The sequence below is a fragment of the Paramormyrops kingsleyae genome, chromosome 9 (genome assembly GCF_048594095.1).
Source record: "Paramormyrops kingsleyae isolate MSU_618 chromosome 9, PKINGS_0.4, whole genome shotgun sequence".
In the NCBI taxonomy this organism is placed as follows: domain Eukaryota; kingdom Metazoa; phylum Chordata; class Actinopteri; order Osteoglossiformes; family Mormyridae; genus Paramormyrops; species Paramormyrops kingsleyae.
In genome coordinates, this window is record NC_132805.1 from 24,582,044 (window position 1) to 24,609,706 (window position 27,663).

Below are 27,663 nucleotides of genomic sequence, written 5' to 3' on the forward strand. Positions count from 1 at the left end.
TTGGTGAGTCAGTGTGTAGCTCAGAAAAAGTTGTGGATTCAGTCCTGTAGCTGGCATAAAGAACGTTGGGACTTTGAACACAGCCCCTATCCCTCAAGTTTTGATGACTTGCATGATGCTTTGGACAAAGGGATCTTCTAAATAAAATGGAAGCACCATACTGTACAGTATACCCAATGTTTTGTGCCGCTGGTAACACATTTAAAGCTTAATATTAAAGTGTATCCTACTCTGTGTATTATACTCGATAATTATACCAACTGAGACAAACTTAGATACTACCACAAATTAATCAATGCATGAAAATAAAAATGCAAAACATGCCATTCCTTTTTCGTGCTGTTGATACCAATGCCTAAGTCAGACTTTGCACTGGGGGTAAAGTATTACCTGTGCACAGGTTGAGGCAAATGAAGAAATGTCTATCCCCAAGCATAAATAATTCAACGAATTACTGACAGAGAAAGGGCAGAATGAAAAAGTAAGATATTTAAGTAGGCTTATTTTACTGCAGGTCTCCTTAAGACCTTCAGCTAGGTGACAGCAAAAGAAATAGACTCAATTCATCCACTGACATTAAGGCACAAAATCAGTCAGGGCATCAGAAAAATTATCGAAGATGAACAGTAACTTCTCTTAAAAAAATCTCATATTTGAACAAGACCATAAAAAGCAAAAAGTAAAACAAAAGCAAACTACACAAAGAGAGAAAGGATATTATTGGATGTGTCCCATACAGATGAGATTTTAAACATCAAGCATAACATCAAAACAAAGGAAAGTGACTTTATTTCTCTCTGGGTACAAAGACTGCAGAGGAAAAAAACATGGATGAAATAGTTCAGTATATTCATGGGTAATTTCAACTGTAAATCTCATGCTTATTAATATCACTATACTTCACTGTAACCGTTTTCATCATGGAATGGTAACATAAAACAGCTGTGCTCTGTGCTGTAATGTTAACATTACAGTGCTGTGCCTGTAGTCATTGTTAATACACCAAATCTAGACACATAAGTGTTTTAAAGGTGAATTGCTGATTGATTTGTTTTATCCCTAAATGTCTGGCTTCATTTGGCTCTCTCTTTTTGCATTCTTCTCTTCACACTCTTAAAAACTGCTGTATGCCATGTTCACAGTTGGTGCCCTGTCAATGCTGCCTGTTATACGTAGTGGCTGGTTTGCCTAATGTGAAGAATAAGAATGGTTTTTAAAACGTTTCCACATCATACTTTTAAAACCAAACAATTTTGCCATCAGCTCTCATAAATTATGAGGCACAAAATGCCATAAAATTACTTATATTCATGTTATGTCACCACAAGCATAAACAGAATGGGGATCACAAGAATTAGTAGCGTTTGCATAGCTGATGTTCACCAGTTAAATATGATCAATACTGTTATCTACAGAAATGAACACAGAAAGACAAATTAGAAACATATAGTTTTTGCATTATTCTTACCATAGACCAAGTGATTCGCCGCTCTTCTCAGTATGAGCCGTTCTTGAGATGTTGTGTAACTATTGTCTGCAAGGCTGGCTGGATAAAACACTCTCTCCTCTGTTGACGGTTTTTTATTTATTTATTTATTTATTTTTTATAATTTTGGGAATCGTAAAGGGTCCTTTACATTTCTTGCAAACATTGCTGCTGTTGTAGCCGACAACAGTATACCTAACCATAATGATTGCGGCAAAAGAGCACAGACTGTACACATGGAGTACCACACCAGACAGGAATCTATGCACCAATATGGCCTTTGCTTGGTGTGGACGGTAGAGTGTGATGTTGTGTAATCCTCCTACTGGCAACTAGGACACCTACACATACTTCCCCCATAAATGCACATAATTGTGCTAATCAATTTTCTGGCTAAAGGAAGTGGAAAACCTTCAGATTTTGTCCACAGCCCATTTGAATTTTTTTATTGTAGGTGTTAGCCTGCAGAAGGCACATTTTTAGCTCTTGATTTTCAGATGGAGTTAACACCAACATATCCAGATGTAAAAGCAAAATCTTGGTAGATCTGAAAAACAACTGCTAGATACTGAAATTGTAATGAGGATGCTAGCAAACTGCCCATTGGCTGTTGAGGTGGAAAACAGCATTCAATCTAGGGAAAAAGTGCAGTGGAAAATCTACTTTAACAAACCAACCCTCGACATGACGACACACTCAAAATGTGGTCCTAAATATGAAAAAAGACGATTCAAAAATAGTTTATTCTGTTTATTTTAACAAATCCCTCAAAAAAAAAAAATCTACTAAAATTTTAAATAGAACTTAGTGTTTAAATTGGTTAAACGCTGACTGAGAATTGGATGTCAAGGTATTCCTTGTTAAGCAAAAGAGTACAGGTACTGTACATGTACACAGTATTTTTCATACAAACTGTCTGCTAATTACTGTGCTTATCCCTCCTTTATCAATGGATTGACAATACAGGATGGACAAGCAATGTCAATGCTCTTACAGTACATACTCCCAGTTCTCACATTATTCTTATGGGTTAAATTTTCCCACAAGTCATTTAACATTTACGGGTCCATAATCCCAACCAATTGTTACTATATACATAAACATTATTTACATTGTTTTACAAACAAGACTAAACTAGAAAACCAAAATAACCCAGAAGTCTGAAAGATCACCCAATACTCTGTCCATACAAAATTAAAACATGGGGTATACATGTGTGTATACAAACAGTAAGTAGAAATACTGAACACAATTTCTTCTGTACAAACTATTATACTGGCAATATTGGAAAAATATTAAAAGGAAATATAAAAAAAAAATTGTACAGCAAACTGTGCAGCCCAGTCAATTTTAGTAAATACCGAAAGAAATTAACATTTACATAATACTTTATCCACTTACATACTATTCGGTACTTAAGTTTGAGCATACAAACTCTACATATTAGAGCAAGATATTTAAAGTCACATAAGTACACCTGATAACACATTCTGAAAGATTAAAAATGTGTTTAAATTGTTGCGAGAAAGTAAATACAACAAGCAACTCTATAAACCAAATTCATTTGAACTACAGCATAAAGAGATTAGGTGACAATGCACACACTGACCAGAAGGAGCTTTTAATATTTACAATTCACTCCAAGCATATATTCTCGTAATTACAATAGCCAGGATTTACCATTTTAAATGTACACATGCACCAACTGTATTTACATTCATGAATAAACAATCCTCTACATTAAACACTTAAACCTCCAACTTTGGAAAGTGAACAGGATGGAAGGAGTCTAAATAACTGGAGATCTGATAATATATTTAACTGAGGGAAAAAAAATGCCTCCCAGAATAGTAATACTTCATAGGTAAAAATGTTAAGTGGAAATAAAACATCAATCAGACAGTTTTCATACTTTGAATTAATTACCAGAACATAGCAATATCAACATCTCTTCTTCCAGTTACAGGTTATGCAGTGAAGGAACTGGAGGTGTTGGACACAGGAGCAGATAAAGATGACTGTGGTAATGCATGCGTGCTCTGATGTTCTTCCAGGAGGTGGAAAAAAGCAAATGCTTTGTCACACTCTGTACACTCATACACGACCTGCCCAACATGCGATTCTTGATGCTGCCGCAGATGTGCCAGCTGACCAAAAGATTTGTAGCACATGTCACAACGAAAATCCCCCCTAGAGTCCTCCAGCTCTTTACAGTGAGATTTTGTGTGTCGTGCCAGATCTTGAGATGTTACAAAACATTTCCGACACACCGGACACTGGTGCCGCCGGGTTTCATCATGAAGACCCTGATGAACCAAATAGGCTTTTGCATCACCAAATGACTGAGGACATAGCTTGCAACGATACAGGCGCTGATGAATCAGCTCATGCTTCTTGAGGTACCTTTTCTTTGCAAAGAACTTGCCGCATGAAAGGCACTTAAAGGGACGGTTAATAGTGTGTTGCTGCTGATGTTCCTGGAGGGAATCCTTGGAAGTAAACCGTTTGTCACAAACGGGGCAATTAAAAAAGTCTTCCCCTACATCCACGTCACTGTCATCATCTTCTGTAGCTTGGGATACAGTGACTGGAGCAGTTTTCCTCATAGAAGATGAAGATGGCAAACAGTATTCACTCTCCTTATCTGGACGTTTTCTACCTGTACAGAGGTGATGCCGGAAGGTATTACTGCCCAGAAAACTATTACCACATTCTGTGCACTCATACTGCACAGAGGTAGTTAGATGACATTCATGTTCTAAAAGGCTGCTTTTGCTTGCAAACATATTTCCACAAATCTCACATGCAAATGTATTGTCTGCATGAATTGAAAGGTGGCTTGCTAAATCTATGGCATGGAGAAATTGGGATGGGCAGATGGGGCAGTGGAAGATATTTTCTGAGTTATTCCGAGCATCTGTTGAATTGGCTGTGTTGAGAGCATCTGTGGACTCTTCGGTACCATGTACTTTCAAATGGTTTAGAAACTGATGACGGTATCTGAAACATATGTTGCACTGATTACATTTGTAGCTGGAGGGTCTTGAGATTTGGTGACTGAGTTGATGCTTTTTGAGGTGAGATCCATGACGAAAATGCTGGTTACATTCAGGGCAAGAGTAAGGTCGTTCTCTGCCTGCATGGCAACCATGTTCTGACAGTTGTTCTGTATTCTGAAATCGCTTGCAACAAACACCACAGTGATATTTCAGCCGATCAGAATTAGAGATATGAGATGACTGCAGTGATATATTGGTTGGTGGCAGCAGGGGAGGAAGACTTTCATCTTGATCTGTATGGCTCATGCGATGCTGAGCACGGCTAAGTTTACAAGAAAACGTTTGATCACAGAGGTCACAGGGGAAGTTATCATCACGATGAGTAGCCATGTGTTCTGCCAACTGTGTGGGACCAGTGAAGCTGAGCTGGCACTTTGGGCAGCGATACGGTCGGCTTTTTCCATGAGTGTGCTTATGCTTACGTAAAGCAAAGAATGAAACGAAGCCGCGGCCACATGTTTGGCACTGAAACTCAGATTTGTGGCTTCTCTGGTGTTGCTGCAGGTGAGCAAGCTGGAAAAAACATCTTCCACACTCTGCACACTCATAAGGTTTCTCACCAAGGTGGCAACGTTGATGATCCTCTAGGTTTTCTGATGTGGGAAAGGTTTTTCCACACACATGACAGGGGAAATAAGGTGCCGAGTCAGAATCATCACTGTTGCCTTCATCTTCATTGTGTGAATAATTCTTTCCTTCAAGATTCACAACCATACTACATTTTTGCTTTAAGAATAGCTTTTGTTTCAGCTGAGTTTCTATACCCAACCCTACATTATGACGTTTGCAGTGTTTTTGATATGAACTTCTCTGAGAAAAGGACCTGTCACAAACCTGACAGGTATAAGCACATGTATCTTTGGGAAGTTCATGGTGTACAGCAGAGGTGTGTCTTTTTAAAGACTGGCTTGACCAAAACCTAGAGTTGCAGAATTTACAAATGAATGGTCGATTGGGGTCATGGCAACTTCTATGGACTTCCAAATCTGAAGGATACCGAAAAGATTTGGGACATTCTGGACATAGATATGGTGTCTTTTTGGAGTGTTGCATTTTCAAATGTCTGTATAATACAGCCGACTGATTAAATACCCTTCCACACAACTTGCAAACATGCCCTTGTTTTTGTTCTCTCTCCTGGCGACTATGGCCTTCCAAATGGCTGATAAGTAAAAGTCCATCAGTAAAACTCTGATCACATTCTGAACATTGATATTTACCGGTAACACTTGTTCCAGAAGAATTCTGCTTCTCTTGGGTATCAAATGAAACCTGTTGTTGACACCGTTGATCTTTGTTACCCTCCTTGCAGGAAAATTTAGTTTGTAGTACGCCTGTCCCTGTAGCTTTGGACCCACTGTTAAATACCAAAACAGTATTCTTGGCGTTGTAATTCAATTGAAATGGATGGGATGTCTCTGTATGCGACTCTCTTGCTACCACTTGAAAGCGGCACTTTCTTTGGTGTTTTCGCAGTAAGCTCTTACTCCAAAAGCCTTTTTTGCATCTTGGACACATAAATGGAATTTGGCCTGCATGCATACGAAGATGCATGCCAAGTCCACTGGTATTACAAAATTCTAAGTTGCAGTGTGGACAAACAAATGGTTTCTTATGAATTGCAATTGGAAGTTTAGTAGACAATTGATCAGAATTCTTTAATTGGTTTTCTTCATAACCTTCATCAACTGGCTCCTCTTTGACGTCCATGCTAGATAACTGTTGCTTGACTGGTAATATTGATGTAAGTTTCTGAGAAGTACTTCCCCTATGCACAGCAAGGAAATGATGCTGTAGCTGTGAGAACAGCAAGAACCGTTCACTGCAGTTAGCACAAGAAAAGCCCTTGTTTTCTGATGAAATACTGGGACGTGTAGGCTTTTCTAAATAGCAGTCCAGTAACTTTGGGGTGACCATACAAGACTTCATGTGATTTTGGAGTTGATCTAGAGAGATAAAAATTTCACCACATTTGTCACAGAGCATTCTCTCCTGTTTTTCTGAGCCAACTTTACACTTAATCAAATGGCGCTTCAAATAGTCACGACGAATGAAGCGTTCACCACAGCTGGCACAGCCAAAAGGTTTTTCTCCTGTGTGCAGGCGGGTATGGACTTTCAGTTGTTCTTGGTTTTTGAAGCGACGGGGACAGAAAGTGCACAGGAATTTATGCTTGTCCGGGTACTGCCTTTGTATCTTCATGAGAAATTCAGATGTCTCCCTGCAAGGCTGAGTATTGCCACTCTCCTGTACAGCTTGGAAGCTACTGCTTTCATGTTGAGAACTCTTTGTTTTAGAGGCGAAAGAAAATAGCTGTCCCTTACACTTCATATTGTGTTTTTTCAAAGAACACTCATGAGAGAATGAACTACCACAGCGACTACAGCTGAAAGGCTTTACTGTTATATGTTGCAAGGTTACATGACGACTTAAATTTGCATGGGTGGTGAAACATTTGCTACAAGTCTGACAGTAAAATTTTTGCGCCTCTGTTGGTTTCTCCAGTTTGTTTTTCCAGCCCTTCCCCAGGTCATCTAGACTAATCTTGACAATGCGGACTTCAGGTCTTACCTTCTTGCCAGTACAAGAATCCTCATGCCGTCTTAATGTATCATAACGAGAGAAGCAGCTTTCACAAGATTTGCAATGGTAAGGGTTGACCTCAGTGTGTGTTAAAATATGACGTCTTAGATTTCCAGTGCGCATAAAAGTCTTCGAGCAGAATTTGCAGTTGTATTCTTCACTGTCTCCAGCAGTTAGAGGTTCACATTTTTGTTTGGAAGAAGTATCAGATGACATATGCATGCTGTTTACAACCTTTACGCTATCTCTTGATCGCCTGTACCTATAAGTACCATTACAGAAAGCCTCATGCTGAAGATAGCGGCTGTGACTGGCATATCTATGACCACAATGCATACATGCATGTGGTTTGTTCCTTGCATGAACCACAAGGTGTCTTAGAAGGTAACTTCGATACCTAAAGACTTTAGAACAGTGCGGACAGCGGTGCTTCAATTTGTCTGTGCTCCTTGTACCTATGCCCTTAGCAGTACATTTCCTTTCATGGACAATTTGATTTGATTTTCTATTAAAGGACTGTCCACACTTCCCACAAGCAATCAAATGACTGCTAGATGCATCTGCATATGTGGTAGCTGAAGGGTCACACACTTTCTCATGAGACACTAACCTTAGTTTTTTGTAACATTTACCACATTTGGAGCAAGGAAAAACCATCTTCAGGATGTGATTTTTGTGGTGCTTTGATAAACTACAGGGCCAGAAAAATGTTTGTGGGCAGTATTTGCAGGTGTACTTTTTCTTACTGTTGGAGGAAAGAGGATCATCCTGCTTATCAATCTGGTTTGTTTCAATAGCTGAGCATTTCTCTTTGTGGGTTTTAAGGCCTTCATAACGTGCAAAGCACATTCTACAGGTGTCACAACGATATGGCTTTTCCCCAGTATGTAGGCGAAGGTGTCGAACTAAAGCAGTACGCCCAGAAAAATGTCTTTTGCAGAAAGGGCACTGATTTTTAGAAGACTTTGACATGTGAGATAAGCAGTGCCTATTCAGTGTTAAGGCACTGTCAAAGGTCTCTTGACAGAGTGAGCACTGAAACTCACCAAGGCTGCCTTCATGTTGTGGTTCTGGTGGTGGCAGCGGTGGAGAAGCAGAAAATTCTGGGCCTTTCGATGGTTTTTTGTTATGCTTAGACACATGTCGGAGAAGAAAAGCAGGATATTTGAACTGCAATGGGCAATCAGGGCACTGTAGCATACCCTTATTTATATGGCTTTGTCTGTGTTTTATTAGATCTTTAATTGTAGGAACAATCTTCTTGCAAACAGTGCACTGTATTCTTCTTTGGTGTACCTTTTTATGAGCTATGAGGTGTGAGCTTCGCAAAAAGCGCTTTCCGCATTCTAAGCAACGATAAGGTCTTTCACCTTTATGCAACCTTTCATGTTTTGAGAGAGTGGCAGAGGTGCTGAATTGTTTTCCACAATAATGACAAGAGAAGGGTAGGCTGCCAGCATTATCATTTTCATTGCGGACTTTGGACCTTGGATTAATATTTTCAGTTTTTGACAGAAGTCGGTGAGAGTTCTGCTGCCTGAATGGCTTTCCAGTCTTCTCAAACGGCTTGTGTTTCCTCATGTGTTTATATTTACCAGACGTATGAGCAAATGTTGCTGGGCAAAAACTGCACTTGTGGCGCAACCTCTGAGCCTGCCGAGGTTGTGTCAGTGGCCGCTGTTGCTTTTGAGGCAACCCTTTTTTCTGTTCTTGGATTTCCCGTCTCATCTTCAAACTCTCTCGGCGAATATACTCTTTCATGCAAACCATCTTTATGTGTCTGCTGCGATTAGAGGAATTAGAAAAAGTACTTTTGCAAAAAGCACACTTGTACAAATTACCTTTTTTACCCTTGCCTTGCTGTGAATATTCTTTAAGACACTGCAACCGCATATGACGGAAACGGTTGAAGGAATATTTGAACAGACGTGGACAAAGTGGGCACTTGTACTGCCCTCCAACATTTTTAATCGGTTTTGTAATTGTAGACTTCAGTGTGCTATTTTCATCTTTACAGGCATTCTTCTTATGCCTGCTTAGATTGCTACCATGTTTGAAGGTTCTGTGGCATTTAAGGCATTTAAAGGGCCTTTCATCAGTTAGTCCAAGTTGGAAACTCTTTTCAAAAACTTCTGAATTATTCTTGCTTGTTGGACAACTGCCCTTGCGAAAGTCCACCAACTTTACATAGCATGGAGGTAGCTGACTACCCATGTCATCTGATGGAAGCTGGTACACTTTGACAGGAGAGTAAGATTTTTGGTGCTTTACTTTTTTATCAAGATTTTTCAATGTTGGATGCGGACACCGAGCCAATCGCTTGTGTCGGTTCAGACTTGCTGACTGAGCAAAGTAGACACCACATTTTTCACACTTGAATGGTGTAATGCCAGTATGTTTCCGTTCATGCTTGTAATAGTCAGAGAGTCTGGTGAAAGTCAGGTCACAGTACTTGCATGTGCGTGGCATGCGGTAACTTCCTTTCTTCAGTTTGTTTAAAGTATTTATCTGCCGTACACAAAAGTGTTTCTTAGCTTGTTCAAAGCCAGTAAAATATCGGTTGCAAGTCTGGCAAAAGTGAAAATTGTATTTAGAGTGAGCAACATGGTGATGTTCTATGAGGCATGACAAACTTGGTGATGGGTCTTGGCATTCAGCACAGTGGTACCCCTTCTTTTCTGTAACATATTGCCTTGCAGTCTTCAGCAGCACAACGGGATGTAAGAGTTTCTTTAAATGTTGGGAAGTCTCAAAATGAGTCAACACTTGGATGGTGGAGGAATCAGCAGCCACATCAAGCAAAGCAGAATTTTCATTATTCAAGGGAAAAAAAGGTCTGTGCGCACTTTTAGACAACACAGAAGCCTGTTTTTCAGAAGATTCCAATATTTCATTATCTTTCCAGGAACTTGGTATAATATCAGTAGAGTCAGTATTGGAGTCAGGAAAAGTTGTTAGTAAAAGATCTCTGGAAAGATCACTGCAAGAATGATCAATTTTAGTATATGTATCAATACAATTCAGATTTTCAAAAATAGATGCACAGGTGTCAGATGCCTGTGAATTTAAACTGTCTCCTTTTAAACTGCTACTCTGAGAAGATGTAGCCATTACCTTGTTTGAGTCAGTAACACATGGAATATTATAGCACACAGTGATAGGTAATTCTTGACTACCACTTCCGGTGTACGTTTCCTCAGGCTTCCTTGTAGGAACAGACTCTAAACCCATTTGCACAATGGCCAAAGGACCACCATGTGGTTCTCCCTGTATGGTGTGTATACCGTCTTCGTGGGATACCTTTCCACCATTCTGGCTCTCTTTTGCAAAGCTAGACTCATTTGCATCACTGTGAAAATTATTTAAGCCTAAGCAGCGCTGAAGGAATTCAAAGCTGCTACAGTGTTGATCCTCACCTTTGCTAGTACCAAGCAACTCACCAGGATATTCTTTATGATCATCTTTCTGTTGTTGGTCACATTGTTTCTGGAGTCCCATTTTTGAACTGATAGAGCCATCTCCACAAGGTGCAAGCACTTGATCTCTGGCCTCCATTTCATAAGCAACAGTACTATCATTTTTTAAGTTCTTGCAGGTATCAGAATCATGTAGATTGCTGGAATATCTGCTGGCAAAAAAGCAACCTTCACATTGATGTGTTCCACATGTATTAATATCACCCCTACACTTTTGTAGATGCAAGTAGTCATACTTTTGATCCACAAACATCTGTTCTCTCTGGGTCTTATCCTCGGCTTCTTGAACTTTCAAATCAGAGGTACTACTGCAACTTTCATCTTTGCAGGTACTACCAGGGTGGTTAGATCCATTTTGACAGTTGGGTTCTACTGATCCAAAAGAGTTAGAGAATTCCAAACATTCAAGTTTCCAGGTGCTTTCACTTCCTTGTAGGTCATTATATTGGTCATTGCCAATGTTTAATTCAGTGCAAGTAGTAACATCTCCAACATCAGGCTCTGAACAACTGCTAACATCAGAGTATTGATCAAAAATAGTGGAGTTCACAAAATAATTGCCTTGGGAGTCTGCATTTGCTTCAGTCACTGCATGGAAGAGACTTAAGCATTGTGTTTCGTTAGCTGTAACATCTGCAGCAGTGCAGTTTGGAAGTTCCAGCCTCTCCACTCCATCTGGCTGTTGATGCAGACAAAGCTGTTCCCCATGACACCTTTGGTGAGGTGGGTGTTGCGTTGGGGAGTCCAGTGTTGTGTTTATGTTTGAATTACAAATTGAAGAAAATACATTCTCGACATGAGTCTCTTGCACAGTAAGACTTTTAGAGGGAGACACCAAGTTTCTCTCCAGATTTATGGGAATTTCCGCAGACCCAGGATCTTTCATTACCTGGGTATTGCAGCATGTGTTTTGTCCATGTGCCATACCAATTTTTGGAAACCAAAGCTGGTGATTAGTTCCCTTGTTCCCAAACCCTATTCAAAAAAAAAGAAAAGAAAAAAACCTTAAGGAGCACATTTGTTAAATGAAATAGTCTTGAGACATGCAGGTTCTTTGACAAACTATATCTCTGGAAGGTCCAACACAACATGCTTGAAATCCATCATAGGCAACATTTTAGAAAAGCAGGACTGAGTTAAACATTTTCCCAGATAAGTATGGGAGAAACTCGCCTCACAGTAACTTAACATACAAGCAGGACTAAATGGAGTACATTAGCTGCTCAGAAATCAGTGAAGGATCTAAAGAGTAAATCAAATCAAAGGCTCACATGCAGATTAACAATAACAGCCCAGTCCAATTCAGTTCACAATATCAACACAGTCAATTGCCCCATGTTATTTTTTTGGACAAAGAGCAACCTCATAAAAATTGTCACTATATCCTATTAAAAAATTTTGCTAAAAACTTGAGGGTGTTCTTCCCACAGTTCAAGTTTTGGCTGAGGTATGTTTCATGATTATGTAGACAGATTACTGAATTAGTTTATGCAAAATTTCTTCAGTTAAATTCTAAATGGTTCAGGCACACAGACACGAGGCATTTGCATGTTAAAGTTCAGTTTGCAAACCGCTTTACATTTTGATGGACAAATTCAGTTGAATCCAGATGAAATATTAAACTAGTGATTACACACCAATGATTTTGTGATCACGTGGCCATTCTGTTGACTTCACATGTTTTTTGGAATCATTGCCTGCTGAAAGGCTGAAATGGCTCTCCAGAAGCAATTTTTTTAAAAGAAATGGTATATTTGAAGGAATCAAAATCCCAAAGTCTTAAGAGTTAGAGGACCCATGGAAGCAGAACAGCTCAACAAAAAAGGTCTCCACATTTTTTTCTGCAGCAGTCATATTTGGTTGCACATTGGTGCACATATTTGATTTAACAGACTAGATTCTTGTACTGTACAGTTACATAATAATAGCCCCAAACATATCAATATACACTTGTGCATTCGTTTAGATTCAGTGGGTACTTCAAAAATTCTCCTCAAGTTTATCTTTAGAACATTCACTAGTCAGTGAAGAAGGATAAAACAAGGCCTAAAACAGAATCTTTGAAGTGGAAAACATTGCTTATTCAGATATGAACCAAACTCCTTTGATTCAATCCTAAACAGATGAGCTAGAAGCAGAGCCAACTGGTACAACATGTCATGAATATACAATAAACTGACCTACCAGGAGGGTCCACAGGAATCCAAATCAATAGTGAAGGAGTGCATTCACTCTCGACATAAAAGGGCTCATGGGTTTCTCACTCCAGCAATCGGGTCAACCTCTTTCACAGAGTAGATTCCTTGCATACTTCCTGCGAAACCCAAGTTGACTAGTCCCTGACCAAACTGGATAACTCAAAAGGCTCTCAGTTTTTGTTTTAGCTGGATTTGTCACCTGCAGTATGGAGAAGGGGAAAAAAAGCAGCATAGGGTAAGAAAAGAATCATATATGGAACCTTCACATCTACATATGGATTCTACCAAACCATATCATTTGTGGTAACATTTGAATTTGTATTTGCTTTGAGCACCCATGTAAATATTCAAATTTTCTTTGAAAAGACAAGTGCTTCCCACCAAGTTTTACAGAGAAAACTATGGGAATACATTCATCAGGGATACATTCATTCAAGGGAATCACTGTAGCAGACTACCCCAAAATGTACAATTTTTATACAGTGAATATACATAAGTCCATGCACCCATATTTCAGCTTTTCTTTGATAGAACAAAAAGATGAAATCAAGATATATGCCTCTCTGTCCATACCAATATAATGAATACCCATCCATTTTCTGTAACCGTTTATCCAATACAGGGTCGCAGGAGGTCTAGGGTCTATCCCGGAGGCTACAGGTGCAAGGAACAACCCAGGGGTGTCAAACCACCACAGTAAAATGGGTGTAAGAAAAAGAAAAAGAAAACAATACCTTGGATGCATAAGTAAGCAAGCTCAATATAATTTGGGTTATAATGCAGAATTATGGGACACTTGAGACTCTCTGGGGAAAAGTAGTTGATCCAGGTAATCTAATACAACGCAGAAGAACTGTTGTAATTTAGAAATGAGATCGTGTGAAGAGAGATAGAGGTGTGAATTGAGATCACATTTTTTATGAATAATTGTGCAGCACTACATTGATCCCAACCGTTGTCCACGATTGGCTGCCATAATTCAATGCCGTGGGGTTGATTAGTGGAACTACATGCAATTACAGGCAGGTTCTGCACCTCGCTCATCTGTGAATAGTCTAAATTAATGTGTACTCATGCATTATTGTTAACAGTAAATTTTGGAAGCATGTAATGTTTGCCATGCAATGCAGGGTTGTCAGCTTTGGTCAGCTGGCTGGCATGAGATTTTCAATTTGAGACTTACATAGATTTACATGTATGTAACAGTTTTATTACCCTGTAAATAGACTGCTTGCAAATTAACCCAATGCTTTTAATGTTGCAAATTTTAGGTTTATAATGTAATAATGTAGATTTGCCAAATGATTTCTTGTGAACGTGAGAGTCAAAAAGTGCGAGTGTCACGCCAGATGCGTGAGGGTTGGCAACCCTGGCAATGCATATGATTAGTGCGTATCCTTGGGTGTCATGTAAACTGCTGGCTTCCCTGGCTGTGTCGCTGCTAGCATTAACCGATAGTGGCCGTTAACAAAAAGGCTGTCATATAACATATAAGGCTCGACTTCTCCGCAATACGTTTTTTAACTTCTGCATGTGGGTCCATTGCATTGAAAACGTTCTGTGCCCTCAAGGATTGTGAAGCTGGTAATATTGTTTGTTTATCTACATCCCCCCCCCCCCCCCCCCAAAAAAAATAATACCCCATAACCGGAGTTCGGGCCAATGCGGTATTTTAGAAGAAAATACAAACACATCATCCTTTAAATAAATAATGAACTCTTTAGGTTTGACTGCCCATTTCAGAATTTAAATAAAACAGCCAGTTCTGTTAGGGGAGTCAGATGCATTTGACCTTAATGTCCTACAAGTATTACTTACACTACACTGCCAGCATTAAGAAGCAAAAGACAAAATTCAAAACCGATGAGTTATTTATGCAATGCTTAGCAGTCATATTTTACAGTTTTTATAAATATGTAACTCCCTTTGACTTCTTGTTTAGATGTCTTGCTTCTTTTCTTTATATGGGTGCAATGCAATTTCGGTGTATATTTGTACAATGACAATTAACTCTCTGGGGTCAAGTATGTCGTCGGCGACATCGCGTACTTTTCGCGTCTATTTCAGTTTATATCTCGCTGAAATCTTAATGTAGAATCATGAAAAAAACGCTGGATAAATCCGTAATCTGTCTTCTTTTCAAAACGTCCATTGTCGGAAGTATTAAAGTTTTTTTAATTAGGTTAAATCGGCAAAAAAGTAAACCTTGTCATCTTACTTTGTTTTACCTGCATCGGGGGCGTGTATACCGCTCTCACCTGAAGATCGCTATTCACATTCTAAATAGCCGCATTAGCGCGTATTCAAATCGCATTCGCATGGTAATTTGATTAACAGCGCAACGGTGAAACGCGATCCAGATACATCCCCTTCAGCGCCATAAAAGGGGGTTGGGGACGTGGCCAGGTGACAATGGCTCATTCATACACATGAAAGTTGCTACATATTCAATGAAAGGAGCCAGAAATAGTTACATGAGTTAGGTTTTTCTTATTTATTTATCCAAATGAATGTTGCAACTACACCATTTAGTCATCTTCATGTAGCCAAGACTTTGGTGATCAGATATCTGGGATCAAAACAAACTGCCAGCATTGCTTACTATGTACTTTTATAATGTTTCTGCAAATGTTCCAAACTGCATTTTGCAATGTCTATATTTTGATGTCAAATTTCAAACTTAACAAAAATCTGACATATTTACAATATATATTAAAATAAAGATGAGTGTGATGGCAAAACAAATATATAAGAAATAATTTATTTGTCATGAATTAAGTTTATGATATTTGAAGAAATGTGTGATCATGCCCCAGTCAGTGAGAGTGTGTTTCCTACCCCTAGACCCCAGAGGGTTAAAGGAATCTATCTATGTAAAGTATGATTATTTTTTTCTGGAGTTAACTTCATACTTTTTTACCACCCGAAGCAGCTCGACCACCAAGTGCACGCACGGTAAGGGTCCATCAAAAAGATTACATTTTACATTTGTGTTTCGCCTGTTCCCTACACACAAAATTTTAGCCAACATATATAAATGTAAATAATAATAACGATAAACTAACAATAATAAATAATAATATTAATACTAAGTATAATAATGATGAACCCAAGTAACATACACTCACCTAAAGGATTTTTAGGAACACCATACTAATACGGTGTTTGACCCCCTTTCGCCTTCAGAACTGCCTTAATTCTATGTGGCATTGACTCAACAAGGTGCTGAAAGCATTCTTTAGAAATGTTGGCCCATATTGATAGGATAGCATCTTGCAGTTGATGGAGATTTGTGGGATGCACATCCAGGGCACGAAGCTCCCGTTCCACCACATCCCAAAGATGCTCTATTGGGTTGAGATCTGGTGACTGTGGGGGCCATTTTAGTACAGTGAACTCATTGTCATGTTCAAGAAACCAATTTGAAATGATTCGAGCTTTGTGACATGGTGCATTATCCTGCTGGAAGTAGCCATCAGAGGATGGGTACATGGTGGTCATAAAGGGATGGACATGGTCAGAAACTAGGGGTGCACCGATTGCAGTTTTCTGGCCGATCAACGATCACCGATCCTTAGGCAACCTTACCTGCCGATCTCGATTTTTTTTTGCCGATCTTGTTTCTTTCATAACTAAAAGACAGTTACTTCAATGTTTCCATTTTTATTGAGTAAATTGATATGAATACTCACAAAACATGAGGTAGTGTCCTCAAATATAAATGAACATATAAATGAGCATTGCTGTTTGAAGTACAAAATCATATTTTTTCTTCCAGACTTTAATTTCTCTAATTTTGTAAAAAAAAAATATATATATATATAGCTGTTATGACACACTTGTCCAAAAAATAGGGAGGGAGGCAGCCTGCACTGCACCTCTCTCGGGAATGGGAGAAAAGGCTGATTTAACCCTCTGGGGCCTAGGGGTAGGAAACACACTTTCACTGACTGGGGCATGATCACACATTTCATCACACTTAATTCATGGCAAATAAATTATTTCTTATATATTTGTTTTGCCATTACACTCATCTTTATTTTAATATATATTGTAAATATGTCAGATTTTTGTTAAGTTTGAAATTTGACATCAAAGTATAGACATTGCAAAATGCAGTTTGGAACTACACTTGCAGAAACATTATAAAAGTACATAGTAAGCAATGCTGGCAGTTTGTTTTGATCCCAGATATCTGATCACCAAAGTCTTGGCTACATGAAGATGACTAAATTGTGTAGATGCAACATTAATTTGGATAAATAAATAAGAAAAACCTAACTCATGTAACTATTTCTGGCTCCTTTCATTGAATATGTAGCAACTTTCATGTGTATGAATGAGCCATTGTCACCTGGCCACGTCCCCAACCCCCTTTTATGGCGCTGAAGGGGATGCATCTGGATCGCGTTTCACCGTTGCGCTGTTAATCAAATTACCATGCGAATGCGATTTGAATACGCGCTAATGCGGCTATTTAGAATGTGAATAGCGATCTTCGGGTGAGAGCGGTACTACACGCCCCCGATGCAGGTAAAACAAAGTAAGATGACATGGTTTACTTTTTTGCCGATTTAACCTAATTAAAAGAACTTTAATACTTCCGACAATGGACGTTTTGAAAAGAAGACAGATTACGGATTTAGCCAGCGTTTTTTTCATGATTATACATTAAGATTTCAGCGAGATATTTATAAACTGAAATAGACGCGAAAAGTACGCGATGTCGTCGACGACATACTCGACCCCAAAGAGTTAAAAGCATATAACTAAGATCGGTGGATCTCATGGGAATATGGTCGATTTCTGATCCCCTCAAATTAACGTGATCGAGGCCGATCGATCGGTGCGCCGATCGATCGGTGCACCCCTATCAGAAACAATGCTCAGGTAGGCCGTGGCATTTAAACAATGCCCAATTGGCACTAAGGGGCCTAAAGTGTGCCAAGAAAACATCCCCCACACCATTACACCACTACCACCAGCCTGCACAGTGGTAACAAGGCATGATGGATCCATGTTCTCATTCTGTTTACGCCAAATTCTGACTCTACCATTTGAATGTCTCAACAGAAATCGAGACTCATCAGACCAGGCAACATTTTTCCAGTCTTCAACTGTCCAATTTTGGTGAGCTTGTGCAAATTGCAGCCTCTTTTTCCTATTTGTAGTGGAGATGAGTGGTACCCGGTGGGGTCTTCTGCTGTTGTAGCCCATCCGCCTCAAGGTTGTGCGTGTTGTGGCTTCACAAATGCTTTGCTGCATACCTCGGTCGTAACGAGTGGTTATTTCAGTCAAAGTTGCTCTTCTATCAGCTTGAATCAGTCGGCCCATTCTCCTCTGACCTCTAGCATCAACAAGGCATTTTCGCCCACAGGACTGCCGCATACTGGATGTTTTTCCCTTTGCACACCATTCTTTGTAAACCCTAGAAATGGTTGTGCGTGAAAATCTTAGTAACTGAGCAGATTGTGAAATACTCAGACCGGCCCGTCTGGCACCAACAACCATGCCACGCTCAAAATTGCTTAAATCACCTTTCTTTCCCATTCTGACATTCAGTTTGGAGTTCAGGAGATTGTCTTGACCAGGACCACACCCCTAAATGCATTGAAGCAACTGCCTTGTGATTGGTTGATTAGATAATTGCATTAATGAGAAATTGAACAGGTGTTCCTAATAATCCTTTAGGTGAGTGTATATATTTAGTATGTGAGCCTTACCAGAACTGTAACCTTGCCAATGTGACCCTGTTTATTAGCAGGGCTGAAAGCATGACCAAACTGAACTGGCTGTGGCAAATAATTTGTTAAAATGCATGGACATACTGGACATGGATTTTCTGAAGGAAATGGGTATATTCTATATTTTATTCATCATAAGTAGTATCGCACACTGCGATGTATTGATACATTCCAGAGAACTCTGAACTTAAATTTCAAATTTAATGCAAATTCCGCTTGCATTTGATACTTGCATAACATAGCGATTCTCACAGATGTGATAGAAAATTATGAAATAAGCACACAGTAATTCATGATGTACACTGTGCGGACAGTAAATAAGCATCTCTTTGGTGTTAAGTTACTGTTGCTGTAACTAGCCTCTTCTCACGGTACGGCTCGGTTCTTGTATGCCAGTGAAAAAGCATCATTAGACTGCCTGTCGCAGCAGGTGCCCTTCTCTCAGGACTTTGTTGAATATGCAATTATTTACACTTCCATAATATAGGCCTATTGCCTGATGAGGATATTATTTGTAAGTGTTAAATTTCCGTAAAACATTTCATGATACAGAATTTCCTCCTGGTGAACTCTGCCAAGACGCATGTCATTTTATTGATTATTCTGACGTCAAATTTTAAGCAGAACCTGGATGGCTTCCTGGGTAGTACAGATACCAACTGGGAGAGAATACTGGACTTTTTATGCCATTGGAAAACCAATGCCTTCAAGTACCGTACTTTTGGTACTTTCTCAAAGTATCTGATTCCAATACGCAACTGCCGATACCGATACAGATTAGGGCTGCACGATTTATCGAAATCGCGATTTGAAACACGCGATTAGCAAGTCGCAAAAATCGCGATTTAGGATATACATTATACAGCACGTCAGACCTAGGGTTTAAAACAGCTCTGAGAATAGTTTTACAAATTCATGCCATGCTCCCTGTGTGACAGTCATTCTCACCAATCACAAGCGCCGTGCTTCTCGTGTGCCAGTCATGCTCACCAATCAGAAGTGGCCCAAGAAGGCGTATAGGCCCACAAACAGCAAACACGTGAAACCCAAGGAAAATGTTATTCGCGGTGCGGAAAAATACTGATTCCGCTACTGAGATATAAGTGAATTGCCTTCCTATTTCATGGTCCGAGATTGTTTCAGAAAGGTCCTATCATCAATAGAACCGGCAAGCTCCTTTTAAACACCAGCTGCAATATACTTCAGCGTATCATACCTTTGGTTTTTGTTAATAGGCAATAGCATTAGTATACCGCTAACCCATCAGAACGACAATTCTCACAGCAGCGGAGTCGGTGACCTCCAAAAAAGCCATAAAACCCACAAGACAGTCGTGTTTATGTCATGTTTTTGTGCTTATGTCATGTTTTTGTGCTTATTAAGTGTTTCCAAAGATTAATCCCACAACAGTAATAAAATAAGTCTTGCTTTAACATAAATACTAAAAGAATAGATCACTTTAATCGCTATTACAGTTGGGTATGGGCACGCGGTCTTATTTAGAAAACATACAAAAAGAGAAGCATATAATGTTTAATCATTCGTTTTGTATTTGTCCGAGTAACAAAGCAAAGGAATGATAAGCTGCTTCAGTCGAAAATTGCATTTGACTTCTCATTTAAAATAAAATGCAGGGTTGGCAACTTTGGTCAGCTGCATTGGAGTGAGATTTTCTGTTCTCTGTTCTGCACACACATTTACATGTATGTAAGTTTTATTACCTTGTGAATAGTCTGTAGGGTTTGCAAACTGCCGTAACGTTTTTGATGCAGCTAATTTTAAGTTCAGAATGGAATATAGATTTGCCGTAAGATTTCTTGCATGAGAGTCTGAAAGAGTTTGCAACCATTAACACGTAAATTTTTTGTTTCACCTGAACTGATTTGTATAGAAAATAACCGTATACAGTAATTAAAAAGCGGAAACTTCAACCAATATGAAATCACCAATAAACGACTTCTATTTATTCAACATTTTATAAAATGCATACTACGTTTAAAAATTTCCAGCTTTACAGTTTCAGGACAGAACAGCCACTCTGTTATGAACATTACGGTTTTTTGAGTGTTGTTAGTGTTAATAACAGCAGCTAACAACACAATAGCGCAAACAAAAGGGCTGCATACACCGAAGTAGTTCTTGCTTGTTCATTGGTGTGGGAAAAAGTGGTTCTAGTGTTATTAGGAGGGTAATAAGTGTTACCTGCAAGATCGCTATTTTTCTTTTTGCTGCAATTGTTTTCATTATTACTTTATTTAACTTGACACATAAAACATCTTTAAATTCTCATCCTTGCATTAGAATACAGACCAGTTAATACTGATGGTCTCTCATGCTGGATCATAAGTTTTAAAATTACTACACACTGAATATTGAACTGAAGCTTGACATAAAAATTTTTAAATCGCAAGTCAAATTGTAATCGCAATTTCTGCCAGAAAAATCGCGATTCGATATTTCTCCCAAATCGTGCAGCCTAATACAGATTCCGATACAAGAGCACTTTTTACTTTTATACTTTATATATTATTTTAAGGTAGTAAATACAAATGGAAAAAAATGTATGACAAAAAATATTAGGCTACTACAAACATACCTAACGTACTGTTCCATCTCGTTTGTACGTCTCGTTTTAAGCGTTTTTGAGGCATTTGCAGTTCAATATGAATATCTTCAAAATAATTATACACAAATTTTAACAATTTTTCTCCCATTGGCGTCAGCTCAGTTACACTTTCTGGCAATGGCTAGGGATTGGTATCGTTAAGGTTTTAATGGTATTACTACTTCTATCGATACCACTTATCGATTCTGTACTTTAACGCTACTCTTATCGTTACTTTTTGTTGTGTTTTTTTAATTAAAAAACCAAAACAAATTCAGAACAGAAATAACAACACTTCATTTTTTAAATGTAAAATAATTATCTATAGCTTAGCAAACACCAATGTTTGAGCAAATATCTAACAAAAATATCTATCCAACAAAACCACTGATTGTAAAACAAATGAATAAACACAATTTTCTTGTAAATGAATATACAATGATTTAAAGGAACATAGTTGGAGCATGCAGGTAGGCTGCAAAAGAACTAGCAGTTTTAACCATTCTTCTGGAGAAAAATCAACATCAAAAAAGTTGCAAAATGCAGCTAAACAATCATCTGTGGCTAATGTTTATGTTTTATCATGAACACATTCATATAAATTAGTTAACTGTGTTTGGGATTAAAAGTAATACAGGCTTCGAACCTATTGCAATGTACGCTAAATTGAATGTATTTAATCACTACAAATTAATTTTTAGGTAAGCTCTGCTTTATAATGTATTAGTTTATTATTATTTATCTATTTGTAAAAGCCGGGGCCTGTTTCACAAAGCAGGATTACTTGCTTAGCCAGATAACTTGCCAGATTTAAGGTAGTCTGGGCTGAATGTAAGTTGATGAAAATAAGGTCTATTTAGCCCAGACTACCTTAAATCTGGCAAGTTATCTGGCTAAGCAAGTAATCCTGCTTCGTGAAACAGGCCCCAGTACTATAAAGGCATTTTAATGTTTAATATTTATTTAGGCTACTGCATTAAAAAAATACTCTAAATATTTAGCCTATATGTAGGCTATATGTAACTGAATGTGTATTTATTCAATTATTAGCATTATAATACTGATTTAGAGAGACCTTATGTGATGTTTATGTCGTTATTTTAACATAGCATACATTCCTGAGGAGGCGGATGATGAAGTAGAAGTTATAGGCACTCGAAAACTTTGCATTTCTCCATCTGCACATAATGCACTTTGGCTATATGTTTTGATAAATTGCTTGTGTTTCCGCCTTTACAAGCAAAAATCTTGTTGAACTTGTTGCAACGAGCATTGTCCATGTTCACACGGGTGAAGTGTAACCATACTTTCGATCATTTGGCTCTCTCCACCATCGTCACTCCATAAGCGCGAGCTCTCATGTTGTGTGCGCGCAAGCTCTGTGTACTGCGGAACAGACTACATTTCGTGCGTGAGATTGCAAATAACAGCAGTGCAGGCGAATAACGAATATTATCGCAAATTACAAAAGGCTGGTCAGGTAAAATATGCTAGGTAATGTTTATTTAACAATAATAAATAGGAAATTTATTTTTTTAATTTCTCCAGTACCGACAGCAGAACAGTTAACGTCAGAGCTTATCGATACTTCGGTCTTTTATAATTAGGCACTGGGACCGATTAAGTACCGGGTTTCGGTACCCATCCCTAGCGATGGCAGCCCCTCTTGTATCACAAACTGCAGCGAGTTCGCAAGACAGTCCAGGTTAGCGACTCCCAAACCATCCATTGCTTTTTTTGTCTCACAGTTGCGTGTGCTTTGTTAAGTGGGATTGTCCATTAAACGCTATTCCCACCTCTCAAAATTTTATTTGACAAAGATTGCAAATCGCTGTGCTACTGGTTTCTGTTGAAAGCGCAAAATACTCCCAGATCGTCACATCTTATCTTACGCTCCTCGTACCACGAAGGGTATGCGCATGACGTCACAGCAGGCGGAAGTCACTGTACTCACTCCCACTGAACAGCAAAGAAGACTGAGGGGCAGCATAAGCGTTCGATTTGAATGGCACAAAAAAAAACACATGCAAAATGAGAAAGAGCTGTCGTGCGATTCATTATACAAACAGATTTAACACGAAACATGAGCTATCTTTTTAGATATTGGCAAAAATTAAATAAGTGTAGGACGTGGATCGGTCCAGCATGCCGATACCCGATCCATCAAATAGGTCTGGATCAGCGCCAATACCGATCCGAATATCAGATCTGTGCTTCTCTAATCAAAAGTATGGTACCTGGTGCAGAAGAAAAGCACCCATAATGGTAAAACTACCACAAGGGCTCTCACAATATAATCATGATCACATGGCACACGGTCAATAATCCCCAGGGCTTTATACACTTTTTAATCAGAGTATAGCATCAAGTCAATTAAACTTCTGGGATATTAACCTGGTCGGTTAAGTAGCAGAGGGGGCTGTTAATCAGTTTCAGCTGCTTTGATGTTAATTCAATTAACAACAGGTGCACTAGAGGGGTAACAATGAGACAAAACCCAAAACAGGAATGGTTTAACAGGTGGAGGCAACTGACATTTTTTCTCCTAATTTTTTTGATGACTTTTTTTTACTAGTTTTGCATTTAACTATGGTCAGTGTATCTACTAGTAGTAGCATGAGGTTACACAGGTAGCCCAACTCCTCCAGGATGGCGTATCAATACGTGCCATTGCCAGATGGTTTGTGTCTCCCTGCACAGTCTCAAGGGCATGGAGGAGATTCCATGAGACAGGCAGCTAGACAGGGCCGTAGAAGGTCCTTATCCCATCAGCAGGACCGGCATCTGCTCCTTTGTGCAAGGAGGAACAGGATGAGCACTGCCAGAGCCCTATAAAATGATCTCCAACAGGCCATTGGTGTGAATGTCTCTGACCAAACAATCAGAAACAGACTTCATGAGGGTGGCCTGAGGGCCCGACATCCTCTAGTGGGCCCTGTGCTCACTGGCCAACACCATGCATTTGCCATAGAATACCAGAATTTGCAGGTCCACCACTGGCACTCTGCGTTTTTTACAAATGAGAGCAGGTTCACCCTGAGCACATGTGACAGACGTAAAAGGGTCTGGAGAAGCCGTGGAGAACATTATGCTGCCTGCGACATTGTTCAACATGACCGGTTTGGTGTTGGGTCAGTGATGGTCTGGGGAGGCATATCCATGGAGGGACGCACAGACCCCTACAGGCTAGACAACAGCACCTTGACTGCCATTAGGTATCGGGATGAAATCCTAGGACCCACTGTCAGACCATATGCTGATGCAGTGGGTGCTGGGTTCCTCGTGGTGCACGACACCACGAACAAAATGAACACTCAAAGTGTCAAATCCAACATTTAAAATAAAAAAAACGGCATGATACAATTACTATAGATTTACATTATGAATATTAATATTCTTATTACAGAAATACAATATACAGTAATTATTAGCTTTACATAACCATCATCAAAATATTTTTTTTAAATTTAAATCAAGTTATACACAATGAGACTATACTATATTATACAAGCCCAACTTGCAGGTTTTAAAAGCAAATCATATTCACTGCTGGACAAGTTGGAAGCCACTGTTAAATGAAATGGAAGCCTTTGTAGTTAGGCTAAAAACAGCAAGAACATACAACAGATCCCTCCACTCCGTAAATTTTATCATTGTAGACGCAGTTTGCATGGGTCTCTTACTTCATCGGATTGAAAGTGAAATCCCACAGTGCTCTACTATACAATATGTCTAATTTTCCAATGCAATCATGTCAGTTAATTCAGTAGTTATGTCTGTCTCAAATGCTACTAAATTTTCGTATTGATCAAAGTTTAAATATTACCTGTCAGTATCGGCTAAGATAAGCACAACTTAGATACACTCAAACTACATTTCTGGATCTGGGGGAGAAGAACATGCAAACTCCACCAAATTTACAAAATACTAAATTGCAGTTAAATAATATTGACAATACAAGTAACACTTCTGGAATTCTTGCTGACAGTAAACTGCATTCTTGTTTTTCTACAGTCTGTGTGACACAAATTATGTGAATTCCAAGTGGAAAAAAATATGAAAATGTCCAGGCTTGTGAAACCAATAGCACCATGACAGGCACTGCTATCTTTCTGAATTGTTATCTGACTTGTTGTTATCTGACTGTCACATCAGATAAATAACAATCTTGATTTTTAAACAATATTAATCAATATATTGCACATATCTAACACAAAAATATATATATTTTAAAAGCTACAATAGGACAATAAGATTAAAAACTCAGTGGCTACTCTCCATCAGATCACAAGAATGCTCCACAAAAAAATCCAATGAAATTGTTACAAAACTTTGGTTTAATATTTTTAAGAGTGCTAGAGCACAAAACACTTTGTATCTAAACCACAGAAATTTTTTTAAAGCTAATAAGGATGATTTCTTGACAAAGATCTTAAACTATTTTGAATAAGGGTCCTCCAACTCGAGTTCTTATTTAGACAAGTTTTGTTAATATTCTTCATACTGAAATACATAATCAAATATTACTGCATAACACTGTATATGTATTTCATGTAGAAAGAAGCTGACATTTACCACTATCCAGTATTGAGGAGTGTGGAAGGTGAAGCTTGCTAATTTGGTGAACCAAATGCAAGTGACAATACTGGAAAGTTTTTCCTCAAAGTTGAGGGAACAGCAATATAGGAACTACTAAATTGCAGTTAAATAATATTCAGACAATACATGTAGCACTTCTGTGATTCTTGCTGACACTAAACTGCACTCTTGTTTTTCTACAGTCTGTGTGACACAAATTATGTGAATTACAAGTGGAGAAAAATATGAAAATGTCCTGGCTTCTGAAACCAATAGTACCATGACAGGCATTGCTATCTATCTGAATTTCCTCCAAGTTTTATATAAATCTTGTGAGTTTTTTAAACATTAGAACTGATCATTGGATGCTTCCCACCCACTTGTACTTCCCTTCAATCACTTCTAATTTCCATAAATCTCTTTTTAAAAGCTAGTGTCCTTGTCCATAATTAAAATTAGTCCAGTGCTTTCAGAAAAAATACAATTACTGCACTAATAAAATCTGGTGTATAAATATAAAAAGTGTTTACTAGCAAACAACCGCCCAACAAACATTCATAGATATCAACTTCGTTGCATGTCAAGTAATTCAAAGCAGAACTGAAATTTATACTTTGTTTAAATGATACAAGGGTACTAACCCAATTATAAACTCTTAAACTTGTGAATTATCACACTAGTCTCCACAGGTGATGCATATGCATTTAATGTCATATAAAATAATCTTGCCATGTGAACTGACTGAAGCAGCTTATAATATACCCGTTCTCAAAAAGGTCACCCTCGGTGTTTTCCGAGCAACAATAAGTTTAACACCTTCCTAAAAATGGGATTCGATGCACGGGGTAATATGTACACACAGACAAACACGCGCGCACACACACACACACACACACACACACACACTATACACATACACACACACACACACACACATACATATATACATATACATATATATATATATATATATATATATATATATATATATATATATATACACACATACATACACACACACACCGTATATATACCGTATATATATATATATATATATACACACACACACACACACATACATACATACATACATACATACATTTCAAAGACAAATAGGAAAAACAGGGAGGAGCAACGTCGGCTAGCTAGCGCTTGCCTAAAGAAAGGCATACCATCCCTTTTTTGAACACCCTGACAAACCGAAATACGCGTTTAACATCACAGCGGCCAATAATAACAAACCGTGTTATGATCAAATGACTAGGTACGCATCATCTAGCAATAAAAACGTTAGTTTTGCCCACATCTATCATTATTTTCTTACGTTGGAATTGAACTAGCTTACTGGCAGGATATAAATGGCTTCCTCGTGAAAAAATCGGCGCAGTTGTGAACGTTTCTTCACTTACTGTAGCTGTCTTCACCTCTCGCTTTTCCTCCGTGTCCGTCTTCCTTTGGCTATCAACACAATTACAGCACACGCAACCTTTAAGGCGCGATCATTCGTACTGACAAATGTAATGAATTCAATTTCTTAACAGCTTAAATATATTTTATTTCGGATCTCTACCTTCCCCCCGTTTGGCGCATTTGTTAGACAATGTGGCTAAACCAGGGCCACTTTTATGACACCACTTTATACTAACCAATCGAAACGAAGTTCTGATTCGTAAAATCCCGCCCCTCTCGTCGCGCGGCTTCAACTTACAAGTTCGTCTTTGCGCATTGATGCTTCTGCGCATGTACAATGGCGCAATAAAGCAATAATGGCGGGGAACCGCAGTTATTAAGCCCACACGTAAAGATTTCCCCCCGGGTAACATAGTTTGTAACAGGCACTATTATATTTAGATGGCATAACATCGCCAGGTAGTCTGTGATTGCCTAAATTAAGAAGTGCATACTGAGGGCAATTCAGTCAAATCTTCAATACA

The 27,663-nt window shown here is 38.7% G+C and overlaps 1 long non-coding RNA gene across 1 annotated transcript; it reads right to left on the reverse strand.

Annotated features, from left to right (window-relative positions):
- Positions 1-804: 804 nt before the first annotated feature.
- Positions 805-27,350, reverse strand: LOC111855612 (uncharacterized). Its single transcript, XR_011993059.1, has 4 exons — positions 27,139-27,350; positions 12,789-13,001; positions 1,469-11,579; positions 805-1,188 (listed from the first exon to the last, which is right to left on the reverse strand). It is a non-coding gene; the product is annotated as an uncharacterized lncRNA (long non-coding RNA).
- Between the last annotated feature and the right edge of the window lie 313 nt (positions 27,351-27,663).